The 16,860-nt window shown below is 43.5% G+C and overlaps 1 long non-coding RNA gene and 1 pseudogene across 1 annotated transcript; one reads left to right on the forward strand and one right to left on the reverse strand.

Annotated features, from left to right (window-relative positions):
- Positions 1-451: 451 nt before the first annotated feature.
- On the forward strand, positions 452-1,923 carry LOC117191022. The gene is made up of 4 exons (XR_004473915.1): positions 452-749; positions 809-883; positions 951-1,005; positions 1,212-1,923. It is a non-coding gene; the product is annotated as an uncharacterized LOC117191022 (long non-coding RNA).
- An 8,389-nt stretch (positions 1,924-10,312) lies between these two features.
- LOC117191717 lies at positions 10,313-11,339 on the reverse strand (annotated as a pseudogene).
- Between the last annotated feature and the right edge of the window lie 5,521 nt (positions 11,340-16,860).

The following is a 16,860-nucleotide window of genomic DNA, read 5'->3' on the forward strand; positions in this document are numbered from 1 at the left end:
CCGCGGTTCCTCACAATCCCTATCAAGAGTTATGGGGCTTGCTACTTGTTCGTTACCAAAAACGTTGTTGAAGAATTTCGAATGTGACACAAACTTTCTCAATTCGAATCATCCTTTTTGTGAATGTCAACTATCTCCTTCATAACTCTCACAGCCGTTTCTTCGGATGAAAAACAATGCACCAAATCATAATGGCATTTATATTTTTCACGTATTAAACAAGGTCGGCGAACATTTGGCTCCAAAGGTCATGACCTGCATTTCATACTCATTCATCTAGTTGCCTGGATTCTTCCTCCATCTGCTATATCAGCGCAGACTCCAATCGGTTACTGTCATCAGGAATGAGGTAGAGGGACTGTTGTGAACCAACCAGCATGCCTATACCAAAGGGAAGAGACAGAACTGCTTTCGCTAGTAGCTAAAATTGAGAACGCCGTTCACAATAAAAAGTATGCACTGGGAGTATTTGTTTTCTTTGTTTCCCAGTTTCGTTATGCGGAGGAGCAGTACAAAAAGCATATCATTGATTCAGTCATGAGCACCTACTCGTAAATTTCATGTGTGTCATTCTAGTACAGATTATACATGTAAATGTCATGTGTGTCATTCTAGTACAGATTATACATGTACAAAATTTCAATTTTCTATGAGGCTTGCTCCCAAAAAATCGACTGTTTTCCTTGCTGGGTTGCAGGCAATATGGCTAAACAAATCTTGTCCGATTCTTACGCGTATTTGCACAATTGGTATATTAAGCATTCGAGGTAGCGAATTCCTGTTGACTCATTGACGGTATCCTCCACAGCTTTATGCGATTTTCGATACTTTTTGAACGCCTACTGAGTTGGCTTAAAATGTTCCTTCCCTTTTTTCTGATTTGGTAAGTTGAGCAGTAGTTGAATGAAGATTCTTTAAAGCTACTGACATAATCCCCGGCTGTTGCACAGGCGTCTGGAACACTCTTAGGCGATGGCAAAATTATTTTGGATATTTCTGTTGTTGGTAAGTTAATCAGTAGAGGAATGCAAGTCCTCTTGGGCACTGACATGATTCCTGACAGTTCTATAAGCGTCTGCAGTCCTCTGATGCTATCATGCTCTACCGCCTTGGTAAACTTGCTTTCAAATTCTTTCTGTTATTTCCGCATTTGATAAGCTCGGAAGTAGATTTTGCAAATACTTTCAAATAATATACGGCAACCTCCACAGGTTTATGTACCACTGGACTGCCTTCTGGTCCAGGCGTGTGGTGCGTCGCTACCAGAGCGACCTCGCTGTCTGGCAGAAAACCTACGGGATGCCGGATACCGGTCAAGTCGTCTTATTTAACGGTTGGCACAAGGCAAGCAGGGTCGTGTGCGACGACTGTCGGATGAATCGCGTGGGTAAATTGATTGACCAGGCAAAAAGTATGCCTTGATGTGGTGCTACTGTCTACCGCCAATGTCAAGTACATTGACCGCATATTGGCTGCACATATTCGGAGTGTCACTGTGCGCGTTCTCGCCAGCGGCGATGGGCCAGCGATGAAGCTACTCTGCGCCCTGAGTGTGCAGGTGCGCTGCTCAATCGGAGTAATATTCGGGTACAATTTTGCTATAATAGATAGTGAAAAGCGAGCCCTGGAGATAGAGGCCAAGCAGGATACGGTCCACACGTGTCTTTGGCGACTAAGGGGTAACATGAAAGGGTGTCTAAACTGGATCCTACTGTCCGCGTTGCAGAAAAGTGATTATAGGAATGACAATCGCCACCACCAAAAATTTGTTGATGAATGGAACTTCTTATATCCTGTCACCCCGTCCTACTTCATAGCATATAATTTGCGTTCACCGCAGCATAAAGCATAGATCAAAGGGTTAGTTAGTTATGTTTTCACCTCTGCTTCAACCGGCCGACATACCGCGTGAATACCCACAAATACGACCCATATATATGTATATAAATGTAAGATTAATAAATGTTAATTTAGATGGGATAGTGCTAACTGCTTGATACACTGTCCTTTACATAAATATACAACGAAACCCACCTGCTTTTCCTTTCTGTGACGACTGCTAGGAGTGAAACTGGAATAGTCGTTGGATAATTGAGCCCTCGATCCGCCCACCAACAAACATTGGTGTTTTGAGCCGGATCTTCGCCTGAATAAAAGGTGAAGTCCACCCCAGCAAGCACCGGTGGATAATTCCCAATTTCCAAGATAAGTACGGATTCCCCATCTGCCCATCTTCAGCGTCTCCTCTCCCCCTGGTCCCAGTCGGCTGGACATACATATACTGACATATCCATAATTCCCCACATCCCATACACATTATGTTTATGTACAATTCATCCACCCCATCCACACAAGTAACAGGACCCCACTCAAGAATCAATAACTGTTTCTTCCCATACTCCAAGCTAGGGCCCCCCATAATATAAACAATGGACCACATTGTTTCATCAACATTAGAATCACGCCACTCTCGTGAAATCGATTCTTCAGAATCACGCCACTCATGAGGACCAATCAAAGCTAGACGTAAAACCAAGGAGTATCACATTCCTAGCTCCGTCATGGAATGCAACACCGATCGCCAGCAGTGGATGCCTTTCATCAAAGCCGACGCATCCCCAAATATCGATCCAGGCCCGTACGCCACCGACACGAAGATGCAGCCGAGGAAAGCAACGCCCGAAGCCAGAGTCGGGAGTTCCAAGAGAAGGGCTCATGGAAACTAGCCAGCAGCAGAGAGATCAGTTCCGTTTGAGACAAGCAGAGGTAAAGTTAAGTCGGGGAATTCAACCAATCTTGTGACATAAAGAAATTAAGTACTAAAAATAAAATCTTTTTTAAAAACTAAATTTCGAGTTGCGGATATTTAACTGGCGCAGTCGGTAGGATTTCGTTTAAAATTAACTCCTATATTTCGGTAATGGTCAGCTTGTGTAATTTCTAATTACTGTGATCACGTAATCCCGGAATCGTTAATAAAATTGTGAAATCCGCCAAAGAACCTATGTGTTACGAGCACATACGATTTGCAAAACTAAAATTAAGTGAACTGAAGTAAGCGGAGATAGTGATCCACCAAGAACAGTGAAACACTAAATACAAAATCAAAAAACTTACAAGTGAACCAAAATAAAGTTAAAAACTACTGAAAACAAAACAAAACCCAATCAACACCAACAACATGGCGTTACCACCACTATCATTGAGCGAAATCCACTTGAACCAGGCACTGCTGTCGATCAGACAAATACCTGCCTATGACGGTTCATCTGGACAGCTAAGCTCATTTATCAAACGAATCGAATATGTATGCGGATTATATCCAACTGAAGATCTTCGCCAACAAAGGATCCTATTTGGAGCGACCGAGATCCAACTGTCAGGAGAGTCACAACGCATATCGCAAATGATACAACCCAACACGTGGCTCGAACTGAAGACGGCGCTGATCAACGAGTTCAAAAATCACACACCATATGAAGAACTCTTACGACAACTATACACCACCAGATTCAACGGCAGTCTTCGTAAGTTTATAGAAGAATTAGAGATAAAAGCATTATTAATAAACAATAAGCTAAACTTAGAAAACATACCAGAAAATAATGTCATTTATAAAAACGCTTTGAACAACACAATTAAAGATGTCATTACTCGAAAACTTCCTGACAGAATGTTCATGACCTTAGCAAGAAAAGATATTACCACATTGTCTAATCTTAAGAAGGCAGCACAAGAAGAAGGATTGTACGAAGCTAGTACAACAGATTCAGGTACAAATAAAGATCAATCGAAATCGTCTCAATCAAATCGAAAGAATGTTGGAAACTATTATCCAAATTATAATACTACTAACTATCACAATCAAACTCAGAGTTCATCTGGAACAGGCCAGACTAATCGAACAAATCAAAATCAAAATTCCCAAAATCCTGGATTATACAATGAGTTCAAAAATTCCTTGAATCAAGGTAGGGCTCAGAATCCATTCAATCAGCAAATATCTCAAAACCAAGCTAGTGGGAGTGGACCCAACCAACCTACTAAAAGAGGGAGGGAGAGCCAGAGTGGCCAAACGAAGATGGACGTAAATTTTCATCAAGCCGCCTCGGAAGAAACCGAGGAGGACCCTATATAAACATTACCATTAATTAAATAATATTAAGGTGTATCGCTGACTCGGGATCATCGATCAACATCATGAAAGAAAATTATACAGATTCCGAGATAAAAGACGATAACCTTACGGTCCATACCATCAATGGACCTGTCCGTTTAACTAAGAGTATAATGAGGAATGCGAACAAAACATGTCCGTCCGAACAAAAGTTCTACATACATAACTTTTCCGAAAATTATGATATTTTATTAGGAAGAGAATACTTGATGGCAAGTAAAGCCGTCATCGATTACAGAAATGACACTGTAACACTAGGAGCTAGGTCGTACCCAATCATTCAGAGTGGAGAAGCTATTGAAGCCGGCAAGACCGCACAGAAGTGCACTGATCCCTCTACAAAAGAAGAGAAGATCGCACCTAAGTGCCTTGACCCATCTCCAGAGGGAGATCAATACTTCGCTTCCGCTCTAGACAGTGAATTAAGGGAATGTAATCAATTAAGATTGGAACACTTAAACGACGAAGAGAGGGAAGAGTTAAAGAAGGTCTTATATGAGTTTAAGGATGTGCAGTACAGAGAAGGTGACAATTTGACTTTCACAAGTACAATCAAGCACGAGATCAAAACTCAACATGAAGACCCGGTCTACAGACGACCATACAAATATGCCCAGATACATGATCAGGAGGTAAACCAGCAAATCAAAGATATGATCAGGCAGGGAATAATTCTAAGTCTAAATGAAATAACAGTTAAGGACAAATTCCCAACTCCACGAATGGATGAAATCCTAGACAAACTAGGTAAATGTCAGTATTTTACGACAATCGATTTAGCAAAAGGTTTCCATCAAATACCCATGGAACCTAGCTCAATCCCCAAAACTGCGTTCTCCACTAAGCATGGACATTACGAGTTCACTCGTATGCCCTTTGGGCCTGCCCCAGCTACCTTCCAAAGATGTATGAACAATCTGCTAGAAGAGTTAATCTTCAAAGATTGCTTTGTATACTTAGATGACATCATTATATTTTCCACTTCATTGGAAGAACACTTGTTGTCACTAAGGAGAGTATTTGGAAAGTTGAGAGACGCCAACTTGAAGCTACAAATGGATAAATGTGAATTCATGAAAAAGAAAACTGAATTCCTAGGTCATGTAGTCACTACTGAAGGAATAGTACCAAATCCAGGCAAAATCTCTGCCATTGTCAAATTTCCAATACCAGAAACGACTAAACAAATAAAGTCATTCTTAGGTCTGTGCGGGTTCTACAGGAAATTCATTCCTAATTTTGCAAACATAGCAAAACCCATGACACTCAAACTAAAGAAAGGAGCTGTCATAGACCCCAAGGAAGAAAAGTACGTCGAGGCATTTGAGAGACTAAAAGTACTCATCACCTCAGACCCTATCCTTGCGTTCCCAGACTTTGACAAAATGTTCACGGTAACAACTGACGCTAGTAACATAGCATTGGGAGCGGTTTTGTCACAAGAACACAAACCGATCTGCTACGCTAGCAGAACCCTAAATGAACATGAAATAATCTATTCACTCGAACTATTATATTCGAAGGATATAATAAAGGAATATCTATGCACCAAAAAGAGCGCATTATATTTCCATAACGAAATAGATTTTCCTCCATTCCAAAAAGCCTATTTAGAAATCATTAATTCTAACAATATAACCAAAGCTATTAAATCAAGCACGAAACTCCTAGATATTCAGAATTACGCTGAATTTAAAGAAACCATATTAAAGAATCATAAAGGCTTACTCCATCCAGGGATAGAGAAAACCGTCAATTGGTTTAGAGGAAAATACTATTACCCGCATTATCAAAAACTAATCCAAAACATCTTAAACGAAGTCCTACTTGTAATATTGCCAAAACAGAGCATAGAAATACGAAGTTGGCATTCGAAACTACACCGGAAATACTGAACATCAGAGAGAAATACGTCATAGATTTCTATAAGGTTGGTAACCAACAGTTCCTATCATGTATTGACGTATACTCGAAGTTTGCCACTCTTGTAGAAGTAAAAAGTCGTGACTGGTTAGAAGCAAAAAGAGCCATCATGAAAGTTTTTAACGAGATGGGCAAACCAATTGAAATCAAAGCCGATAAAGATTCAGCTTTTATGTGCACAGCATTGCAAGCATGGCTGAATGCGGAAAACGTCAAAATAGAGATCACTTCCAGCAAAAATGGAATATCTGACGTAGAAAGATTTCATAAAACAGTAAATGAAAAACGAGGGGGAACGTTGTGAGTTGCTGCGGACACCGAAACTCTACGTTTATACCCGATACTAAGTCAGTATGGCTCTCCTCCGGCAGACGCCGCTAATATTAAACGACACGACAAAGAGTGCGTGCGAGAGAGACAGAAAATCAGTCTGAGCGTGACGTCGGGCGCTGCGTAGCCACTGCAAATTGATTTGTTCCTATTGGCTATAAAAATGATCTGATCTGGTCCAGATTCAGCAATCTGATAGATATGGTCATTATCTATGATTCTGCGTTTTTAGTTTTCTCGAATGTGCAATATTGTGGATGCAACAGATTTTCGTCCTTTGTGTGGGCGGAAGGGGGTGGGGCGAAATTTTGAGATACACGTTTTATAGTTAGATCTAACAGGAGTGCGGATACCAAATTTGGTTACTCTAGCCTTAATAGTCTCTGAGATTTTTGAATATCCCCAGATTTTCGTCCTTTGCGGGGGCGGAAGGGGGTGTAGCGAAATTTTGAAACAAACTCGTCTCGGTCCGATATATTAGGAGTGTGGATACAAAATTTGGTTGCTCTAGCTTTTGTAGTCTCTGAGATCTAGGCGCTAATGTTTTACTCTAAGCAAAGCCGCCTATGCTACGTGTGTGTTAGAGAGAGACAGGGCGAGAAAAAATGAAATTGTTTTCTTGATGCTGGCTATAATAATAATACGATCCAATTCAGATTCCGCAGTCTTAAATATATGGTCATTCTCTACAATTCTACGTTTTTGGTTTTCTCATATCTTTAAAATTGTGGATGCCACAGATTTTGTCCTTTGTGGGGGTGGAAGTGGGCGGGGCGAAGTTTTGAAATATTTTTGTAGCAGTGACAAGTGTAACTAGTGTACCTTGCCTTCCCTTTACATTGCAGCTCCGATCGCTAAGCGCAGCTTCGCTCGGCAGACGTGGGTAGGCCGACACAAAGCGGAGATGACAAAGAGCGAGCGTGCAGAGAACGCTTAGCAGGGCAAGCAAGCGCAAAGCTTTAACAAACATTTGAGTTACGTAGGCATTAGTAACAAACATAATAAGCGGCTGAGGGCCAATAATTTGGTGCTATTTGGTAGGCAGCTAATCGGCTGTGTTCTGCTCCGAACAATTACTTTTTATACCCGATACTCAAAATGAGTATTGGGGTATATTAGATTTGTGGTAAAGTGGATGTGTGTAACGTCCAGAAGGAATCGTTTCCGACCCCATAAAGTATATATATTCCTGATCAGCATCAATAGCCGAGTCCATTGAGCCCTGTCTGTCTGTCCGTCCGTCCGTCTGTCCGACTGTCCGTCCCCTTCGGCGCCTAGTGCTCAAAGACTATAAGAGCTAGAGCAACGATGTTTTGGATCCAGACTTCTGTGATATGTCACTGCTACAAGAATATTTCAAAACTTTGCCCCGCCCACTTCCGCCCCACAAAGGGCGAAAATCTGTGGCATCCACAATTTCTAAGATACAAGAAAACTGAAAACAAAAAAGAAAACGCAGAATCGCAGAGGATGACTCTATTTTCTAGAGTGTAAAATCTCAACCAGATCGTATAATTATTATAGCCACAATTTCATTCTTTCTCGCTCTGACTCTCTCTAACACACAGGTTTCATGGTCGGTTTTGCCAGTTGCAAAATGTGAGTTCCAAGATCGCAGAACCTATAAGAGCCAGAGCAACCAAATTTGGTATCCACACTCCTGTGATATCGGACCTTTACCATTTTGTGTCAAAATTTCGCCCCACCCTCTTGACCCCCTACAAAGGACGAAAATCTGTTGCATCCACAATATTGCAGATTCGAGAAAACTAAAAACGCAGAATCATAGATAATGACCATATCTATCAGATTGCTGAATCTGGATTAGATCAGATCATTTTTATAGCCAAAAGGAACAAATCAATTTGCAGTGGCTACGCAGCGCCCGACGTCACGCTCAAACTGATTTTCTGTCTCTCTCGCACTCACTCTTTGTCGTGTCGTTTAATATTAGCGGCGTCTGCCGGAGGAGAGCCATACTGACTTAGTATCGGGTATAACTGTAGAGTTGCGGTGTCCGCAGCAACTCACAACGTTCCCCCCTCGTTTTAACACTTGACCACTGATTATTATATTTACACTGCGTCTAGGCTCGTGGTCGGGTTGTCCCCGTAAGTTTTTGGTACATCGTCTGTGCTCGTGGCAGGTTTCCACGTAAGTGGTCTTCTGGTTCTGGCCGGCGTCTATTTATACGCCTCTTGTCGCCGCGTCAGCGTGATCGAAAGTGCACTTCCGCGTAGTGCTCGCATTTCGCTGTTTCGGCGATCGTTTTGCTTCCTCGAGTTTTGGCGTTGGCGCGTGTCAGGGGAAGTCCGCGTGACCGGGTATGATTAGTGGGCGCGTGTCTTTGTAGCTATATGTGGAGCGGGTGTTCTTAGAGATAGGAAGTACGTATGGCGAATAAGATATGTATTATTCTATGTTGGGAAAGGCGTTGTAGCGAACCCTTTTAGGTTCGTTACACCCTTCCCTTTCTCCCCGACGAGAGATACGAGGACACGTTCATGGGGTGCGAGGCGGTGGGTGCGGTAGCGTATGGCGTGCCTATGATTTGGGCTGTTGGTTGGCTCTGGGGATTTATATTCTTCTGGTGAGGGCGTACGGATTGCTGACGGTCGGTGCAAGGGCTATTTAAGTCATCTATCGGGGTCTACGCTTGCGGAGCTAGCTTTTTTCCCCCTTCTTTCCTTCCGTGTTGCATCATGGTTTCTTTTTCTTGTTTCGATTTGGGGGCCTCCCCTTTGGCGGGGTCGCCCGTTGTAGTTTGGCGTGGTGTTTCCTGTGCAGAGTTTGCGGGCGCGTGGTCGGAGCGTCAAGTGAGTGTTACGTTGCTTCTCTGGCTGGCCTCAGCGCGCTTTGGTAGTTCAGTCTGTTCTTGGAGTTCGCGATCGTGGAATTTCTCAGGTCGTATATATTCGCAACTTTCTGTTTCCGGCTTTCTCAATGGTGTAACTTGGCGAAATTCGGTGACGGGAAGCTTTTGACCTGGTAGGGGCCGTCGAACTTGGGGGCCAGTTTCGCAGCGAAGACTTCGGCGGCGTTCGAGAGGTGGTGTTGGCTAGGAGTACCAATGATCCGACGGCGGGGCGCCAATGTCGCCGCCGGAGGTTGTAGTGTCTCCCTTGCTCTTGGCTGACTCTTTGGATCTTGTTCTGTACGATGGCGAATACCTCTTTCAGCCTCGCTGGTGGCTTCCTCTCCCGGGCGTGACTTCGTCGTATAGGGCGCCGGGGAGCCGATGTTCCCTTCCTTGTAGAAGGAACCTGGGACAAAATCCGGTCGACTCGGAAGCGCTTGAGTTGAATGCTAGGGTCATCTCGGGTAGGATTTCGTCCCTTGTATTCTGGTGGTCGTCGACGGACTGGGCGAGCATAGTTTTCACAGTCCGATTGGCCCTTTCCGTCCGGTTTTCTTGTGAACAATTCGAACAATTCCTGTGAACGCCTGCGATCCGTGGGAATGTTTTAAATGATCGGCTGGTGAACTGGGTCCCTTTGTCGCAGACGAATAGTTTTGGCACGCCGAAGCCGCCTCGTTCTCTGAAGGCTCGTTCGATGTTCGCTGTTGTTGCTTTCTTTAGTGGCACCAGTTCTACCCACTTTGAGAAAATGTCGAAGAAGACCAGTAGGATGGTGTTCCCGTTCTCGGACCGAGGTAATGGTAATGGCGAAGGCGATGGGTTCTTCGGCTTTGCACGTGAGCATCTACGTCCATGCTTTCCCTTTCCACAGCAGCAGCGACATCGACTGGATCACGAACTTTGGAACAAATCTGCGGTACCAACCAGCTACGCCCTCGCATTGTCGTAGTACCTTTTAGGTTGGTCAGCTCACGCCGATGGTGTATTCCGTTAGATTTGTCGTCCGCCGGAGGTTTGCGAGTGCTGGCAGCTCCTCCGATGCTGTTCAGGTAACTCTGAACGTCGTGGCCACCCACAGCATAGAGTAGATCGGTGAGGACGGCCACGCCTACACCGCAGCGTCGCTTGCTCTTGGGTGCAACCATTTTCCAGTCGTTGGTCTGCGGATCGAAGCGCTCCACTGAGGCAATTGCGTCGCCGGAGCACCAGCCTCCTACTGCAAACAGAACCTCGCCGCGACATGTTGTCTTGCGGGGTCGGGTGCGTGGACCCTGCATCAGAAGGCGCTCCTGTGGCAGTAGCAGATAGTTCTTGGCCTCATACACTAGATCCCGGCAAGCCACGTCGCTGCGAACCAGGAGATCGGAGCCCACAGAGCCCAGGAACTTTGGAGAGAGTAGAGGCAGACGGACGTGTTGGAGTACCTGGTCCAAATGCTGGCGCCTCTTGGCCACATTGTACTTTAGCTAGGACATGACCGCATTGAAGACCTGCTCCTCGGAGCGGACGTTAAGCTCTATCGCTGCAGATAATGTCCACCAGCTGGCCAACGGGCAGCAGCAAGAACTCCTCGATCTCCACCAGCTGAAGCAGGCAGGCGGCTAGCAGCAGAGTCTGCTCGTTTGACTCCTCGACAATGATGTGGGCCGTGTAGCAAAAGTCGATGAGCAGTTCCATGGTGTTCTCGTCGATGTCGCGTATGGTGACCTCTGTTTGGCGTGACTCCTCCAGCTCTCCCGTGAACATTGCACAGAAGTAAGAGCTATAGGCGGATAGTATAACCCGATGGGCGAAGATTTTGCGCCCACCGACATTGAGCACAACGTCGCACAGCTCGCGATGGCGCCGCAGCATGTTGAGCTCGGTCAGCGTCACCTTTGGATGCTTCTCGGATGTGTGCGAGAGGCGGGCCGGAGATGGTGGACGGTCCACGACCGTGGTGCCGGCCACACCAAGGCCTGTGTTGCCTGCAGAACTAGCATTTCCACTTGCATTTCTGGCTGCAGCTGGGCCACTTCCTCAGCCCGTGGAGCCCGGAAGGTCACCCATTCTGTTCGCCGTTAGGCGCAGCGGGGCGGAAGCAACCCAACCCCACACGGCCTCTATCTTTGCTTCTCTGTTCTCCACGGATACAAAGCACGTCCAGGGCCAGCTGCAGGCGGAATATTTCGAAAATGCAATTTTGCTGCTTGCTTAAAGCAACCACATTTGTAAAATTTTCGTTGCACAAAAGCGTACATAATTACCAAATTGTACCTTTTGCAGCAGCACGGCCAATTACGGCTTTTACTATTCGGGGACGGCCTCTTTATCAGTTTAACGTCATGCCTTTTGGATTGTGCAACGCACCACAGACGATGTGCAGATTAATGGACAAACTAATCCCACCAGACCTAAAAATTGCGTTTTTGGTTATCTGGATGATTTAGTCGTAGTATCAGTGTTCGGAGCAGAACCCAGCCGATTAGCTGCTTGCCAAGTAGCGCCTATTACTTGGCCCTCACCCGCTTATTTTGTTTGTTACTTCACTCATTTGTTTGTTAAAGCTTTGCGGTTGCTTGCCCTGCTAAACGCTCTTTGCAAGCTCGCTCTTCGCTATCTCCGTTTTGCGTCTGCCTACCGACGTCTACCGAGCGAAGCTGCGCTTAGCGATCGGAGCGGCAATGTAAAGGGCAGGCAAGCCACACTTGCAATTTGGATGTCACGCATTAAAGTACATATCGTAATTTTATTTCTGCGCCGAGTTTTATTTAATTCGAAATAATTAGTCGGCCGATTGGGGATAAAATACATTATCTCCACAATCAGATTCATTTGAGTCGCATTTAGAAGTACTGAAGCGGATCTCAGAGCAATTTCGTCGAGCGAATTTCACGTTAAACGTTGCAAAAAGTAAATTTTGTGTTACGCAAACAAGATACTTGGGATACGTGATTGGAGGTGGAGGCATAGCTACAGATTTAGGAAAAATCTAATCGATCATGTCATGGCCAGTGCCAAAAACATTACGACAAGTTAGAGGATTTCTAGGACTTGCGGTGTGGTATCGACGATTTATACCGAATTTCTCAGATTTGACTTCCCAATCACGCAATTAATGACAAACAAACGGAAATTTCAACGGACAGAGGAAGCTCAAAAGGCTTTTGAAAAAGTGAAGATTGTACTGACTTCAGCACAGGTCTTGCAGAACCCAGACTTTAAAAAAAAAATTTATTTACATTGTGATGCCAGTGATTTTGGAGTAGGACCTGTGTTAACGCAACGAAGTGATAATGGGGAAGAAAGGCCTATAGCGTATATGAGTAAGAAATTGAATACCGCACAAAGAAACTACCGTGTAAAGGGACGGGAATGTCTCGCTGCATTGCTGGCAATTGAAAACTTTAGAAGTTATTTAGAGCTTCAGAGCTTTGAAGTGATTACGGATCATGCTTGTCTAATTAGACAAGCGAACTTGAAAGGTAGACTTGCTAGATGGGCTATGCAATTGCAAGGGTATAGATTTTCTATAAGCAATCGGAAAGGAAAGTATCACGTCGTACCAGATGCATTGTTACGATTGTATGAAAATGAAGTGTCGGTAGTGGAAGGCATAGGACCGCTAATCTATTTTAACGCAGAGAATTTTAAGGAGACAGGAGACTACAGCTCGTGTATCCGGAGATCAATGTAAATACCCAGACATGAAAATGGAAGGTGGATTTCTTTATGTACGTATGAACCATTACGAAGGTACAGAAGGTATAGAAGATCCTATATGGAAACTTTGGATACCGCAGAGTCTGACCAAGCAGGTAATCTCAAGGGCTCATGATTGTGTAGTAGCATCTCATGGAGGGATGGGAAAAACTGTGGAATTGGTTAGGAGACAATTTTATTGGCCAGGAATGATTCAACCCATTCGAGAATATGTTCGGAACTGTGAGGTGTGCAAAACAACAAAAGCACCCAACATTATTTTACGACCACCGATGGGGAAGCAGGCAGAATCTTCCAGACCATTTCAGAGACTCTATATAGATTTGTTAGGACCATATCCCAGAAGCAAAAGTGGATTTATCGGCTTACTTATAGTATTGGATCACTTTTCAAAGTTCCACTGGCTATGTCCAATACGAAAATTTACCACAGCTAGTGTTATTTCGTACCTGAAAAAAGATATTTTCTTTGCATATGGCGTACCGGAAATCATCAGAGGTGACAATGGAGTTCTATTCAGAGCAAAAGAGTTCGAAAGTTTCTTGAAATCGTTACAGATCAAACATATGCTGACAGCTATTTATTCTCCCCAAGCAAACGCTTCTGAACGCGTAAATCGGTCTATTATTTCAGTAATTCGAGCCTATTTAAAAGAAGATCAGAGAGATTGGGATAAGAATGTAGCTGCGATTAGTTGCGGTTACATCAGAGTATTAAAGTTTCACCTTGTCGAGCTATCTACGGTATGGAAATGATAACGCATGGATCAGAGTATGAACTACTTCGAAAATTGAATCTTTTGGAGGAGTCCGTGTGTCCTCTCAGAACAGAAGATAAATTGGCTTTATGAAGAGTAGACATTAAGAAAAATATTAAAACAGCTTATGAAAACCAGGCCAAGCAGTATAACCTGCGCGTTAAGGAAGTAAGGTATCGCGAAGGGCAGGAAGTTTTTAGAAGGAACTTTGTACAGAGTAATTTTGAGAAACATATAGCAAGCAAATTATGTCCAGCCTTTGTTAAGGCTAGAGTGCGAGAAAAAAGGGCTTATCTGGCCTATGTAAAACATGGCTGATTATCCAGTGGTGTAGTGCTCATGGGTGGCAGAAATATAAGAAACATAAACTTGGATGTAGTTTTCTTCCAATTAAGATTTTGATTGTCGACTAGGCGGGAAATTTAAACACATTACGTTTTTACTTACGATTCGCGAGTTGTGCAGCACTATCAGCTCTTGCGAAAGAAGATTGACTCGATCGTTCAAAATGGAGCGAAAGGGGTTCTTGAAGGGCTCAGTATCTTCCTCTTGGATTTTAAAAGCGCACCTGAACAGACCTTTTTGTCTTAAAACAAAGAACTCACGCGAATAAAATCCAAAAATAATTGTAAAGCAAAAGACCCGACCATTAATTTAAATTGCAGAGTATTGAAGGCATCCGTGGACAATTTTAAATAATTCCCGGTGTTAATGGTGGCAAAAGTTACGTAGATTTCGGCCAGGTAAATATAGAGTGAAAAGAATTTAAAAGAAAACACATGGATTTTCAAAAAAATATTCTTCAACAGTTTTCGGATGGCCGGGGCGTTCACAACGAGCAACACAAGGAGACGGAAAAATTGCGGTTCTATAGAAAAGGTGATAAACAAGTAATTTTTCTATCTGCAAAGAAAAAAACTAAGTCTGACATAACCTTTCCTTAAAAATCAGATCAGTTTTCGTCAAGGGCAGGAAAACCCTGGAAAAGTGGCTAGGCTCCCCGACGCAACATTCTTTGGCAGACCAGCAGCCGCAGCAACGCGAATTTTGCGTAGTCTGGGTCTGTTCGATTGTCAGGAGCGGGTGAGCGGGGTCAACGACCGGAGCAGAACGTCGGGAGAAAGAAACTCTGGAGACAAAAAGAAAGAAAGCAGAGCGCAGGAGAGGGCATGCCGGCAGAATTTTGCTACTTCAGTTCGATTTCGGGAGTGTAGTGGAGTTTGGGTTTAACTAATCGTTAAAATCAGTTAAAGTTAGAATATCGAAAATCAAAAACAAATTCAAGATCTCAAATACATTCACAACCGGACCAAAAAAAAAGAACAAGTGAAAATTAACTGTAACATGCAAACTGTGTGCAAAAAGATCTGAAATAATTTGTGAAAAAACCAAATCAACAATGTAACACGACACAAATACTCTATCAGGCAAAACACCAAATTAAAACACAAAAACATCTAACTATCACCGATCGTCGAGAAGGCCTTCGTCAAGTATCTGGGTGAGTCTCAACAAAGAAAATCAAGAAAAAGAAAAAAAAAACATAAAATAACTATGTAAAATCAATTGAAACACAGCACGAGCATCGAAGCGACATACCCTTCTTTGTAAGATAGAGTATGCGTTTGAGCGACGTGTAAAAGAAAAATAGTGTGGAGAGAGAGAACGATGCAAGCAGCAAAGCCCTTACTCCGATTCTTACGGTGTTTGTTTTGATTATTGCGTTTGCTGACTTCTTAGTCTAGTTGGTGGTTGAATTATAAAACATTTGCATTTCATCTTTATACGTATATATACTATTATTAATGTTTCTTTTGCTATTGATTAACTAACAATTCTTTTCAGCCGGTTGTGTTGTGTTAAAGAAAATTATGATGAGAGAGAATTGTTAAAGAAAATTATGAAGAGAGAGAAAAAATACATTAAAGAAAAACAAACAAAATACGTTTATCCAATTACAAATATCTGATTATAAAAATAGGAAAATAAGAGAAAAAGAAAAAAAAAACAAAATCGTGTGCAGTTGGCACAATGGTCGTAGGTAGTTTTATCAGTTATGATAACTTATTATGGATTTACGAATTCAAGTTAAGAATTCAAGAATTAAGCTATTAAGTGTTTTTAATAACTTTTGCAAGTTTGATTTAAATAAAAAGTAGAGCGGGTTTAAATAAGAGGCATAATTTATTGTTATATGTGGAACGACGTATGCGTATGTACATATGTTGCAATGTATTGATACACGAAAGCGAAAGTATTTATGTTAGTTGTATTTATGTGGGTATATGTGTGAACGACTGACGAACAACGATCGATTCTGATGGCTACGAACATCAAGTGCAGACTAACTAAGGCAGGCGGACCGACTTGGTCGTGCCCTAATGCAGGCGAGCGTACAAAGAGAGCGATAGAAGTAAAGCGCTATAGCTGCAGCTAATCCCATAGCTCGGGCTGAAGCTAAGCCGAGAACAATAGATAGAGAAACAATAGATAGAGCGCGAGAGAACGGCAGGAACGAAGAAGGCGGACTGAGAGTCGAAAGAACGGCTGCTGCTGTGCGTAAGCATTGCGGCAAGCAATGATTTTGTACAGTGGGCAGTGCAAATATCGAACAGTACTGGTGATTTACGTAAGGCTGCACCACTGGCTATAATTTAAAGTATTTATGCTGCTTGACCCGACATACTCCCCCCGTTGGAAGCCTTACTTTCAACAGCATCTTTAAGGGGAAGCAGGCACAGCTTGTTGACGGCGCGCTTGATGATTCGAGATGACGTCTTCAGCACAGCAACTCGGGAAACGCCATCTCGTCCAGGCAAAAGCTCGACCACTCTTGCCAGTGGCCACTTCATGGGAGGAAGATTGTCATCCTTGACAAGAACCAAATCAGCAACTGCTAAACTAGGCTTCGCAGTGCGCCACTTTGAGCGCTGCTGCAGGTACGAAACGCGATGCCAGCCGTCCAGGCGATCGAAGTTTAGCTACGTGACGTCAGGCTTAGCGAACGAAGCAGGAGAGCCACCATTCAAGAAATGCGCTGGAGTTAGAACATCTAGATCGGCAGGGCTCTCTGAAATTGAAACTAAAGGTCTTGAATTAATCACTGCCGTG

The sequence above is a fragment of the Drosophila miranda genome (genome assembly GCF_003369915.1).
Source record: "Drosophila miranda strain MSH22 chromosome Y unlocalized genomic scaffold, D.miranda_PacBio2.1 Contig_Y1_pilon, whole genome shotgun sequence".
Lineage (NCBI taxonomy): Eukaryota > Metazoa > Arthropoda > Insecta > Diptera > Drosophilidae > Drosophila > Drosophila miranda.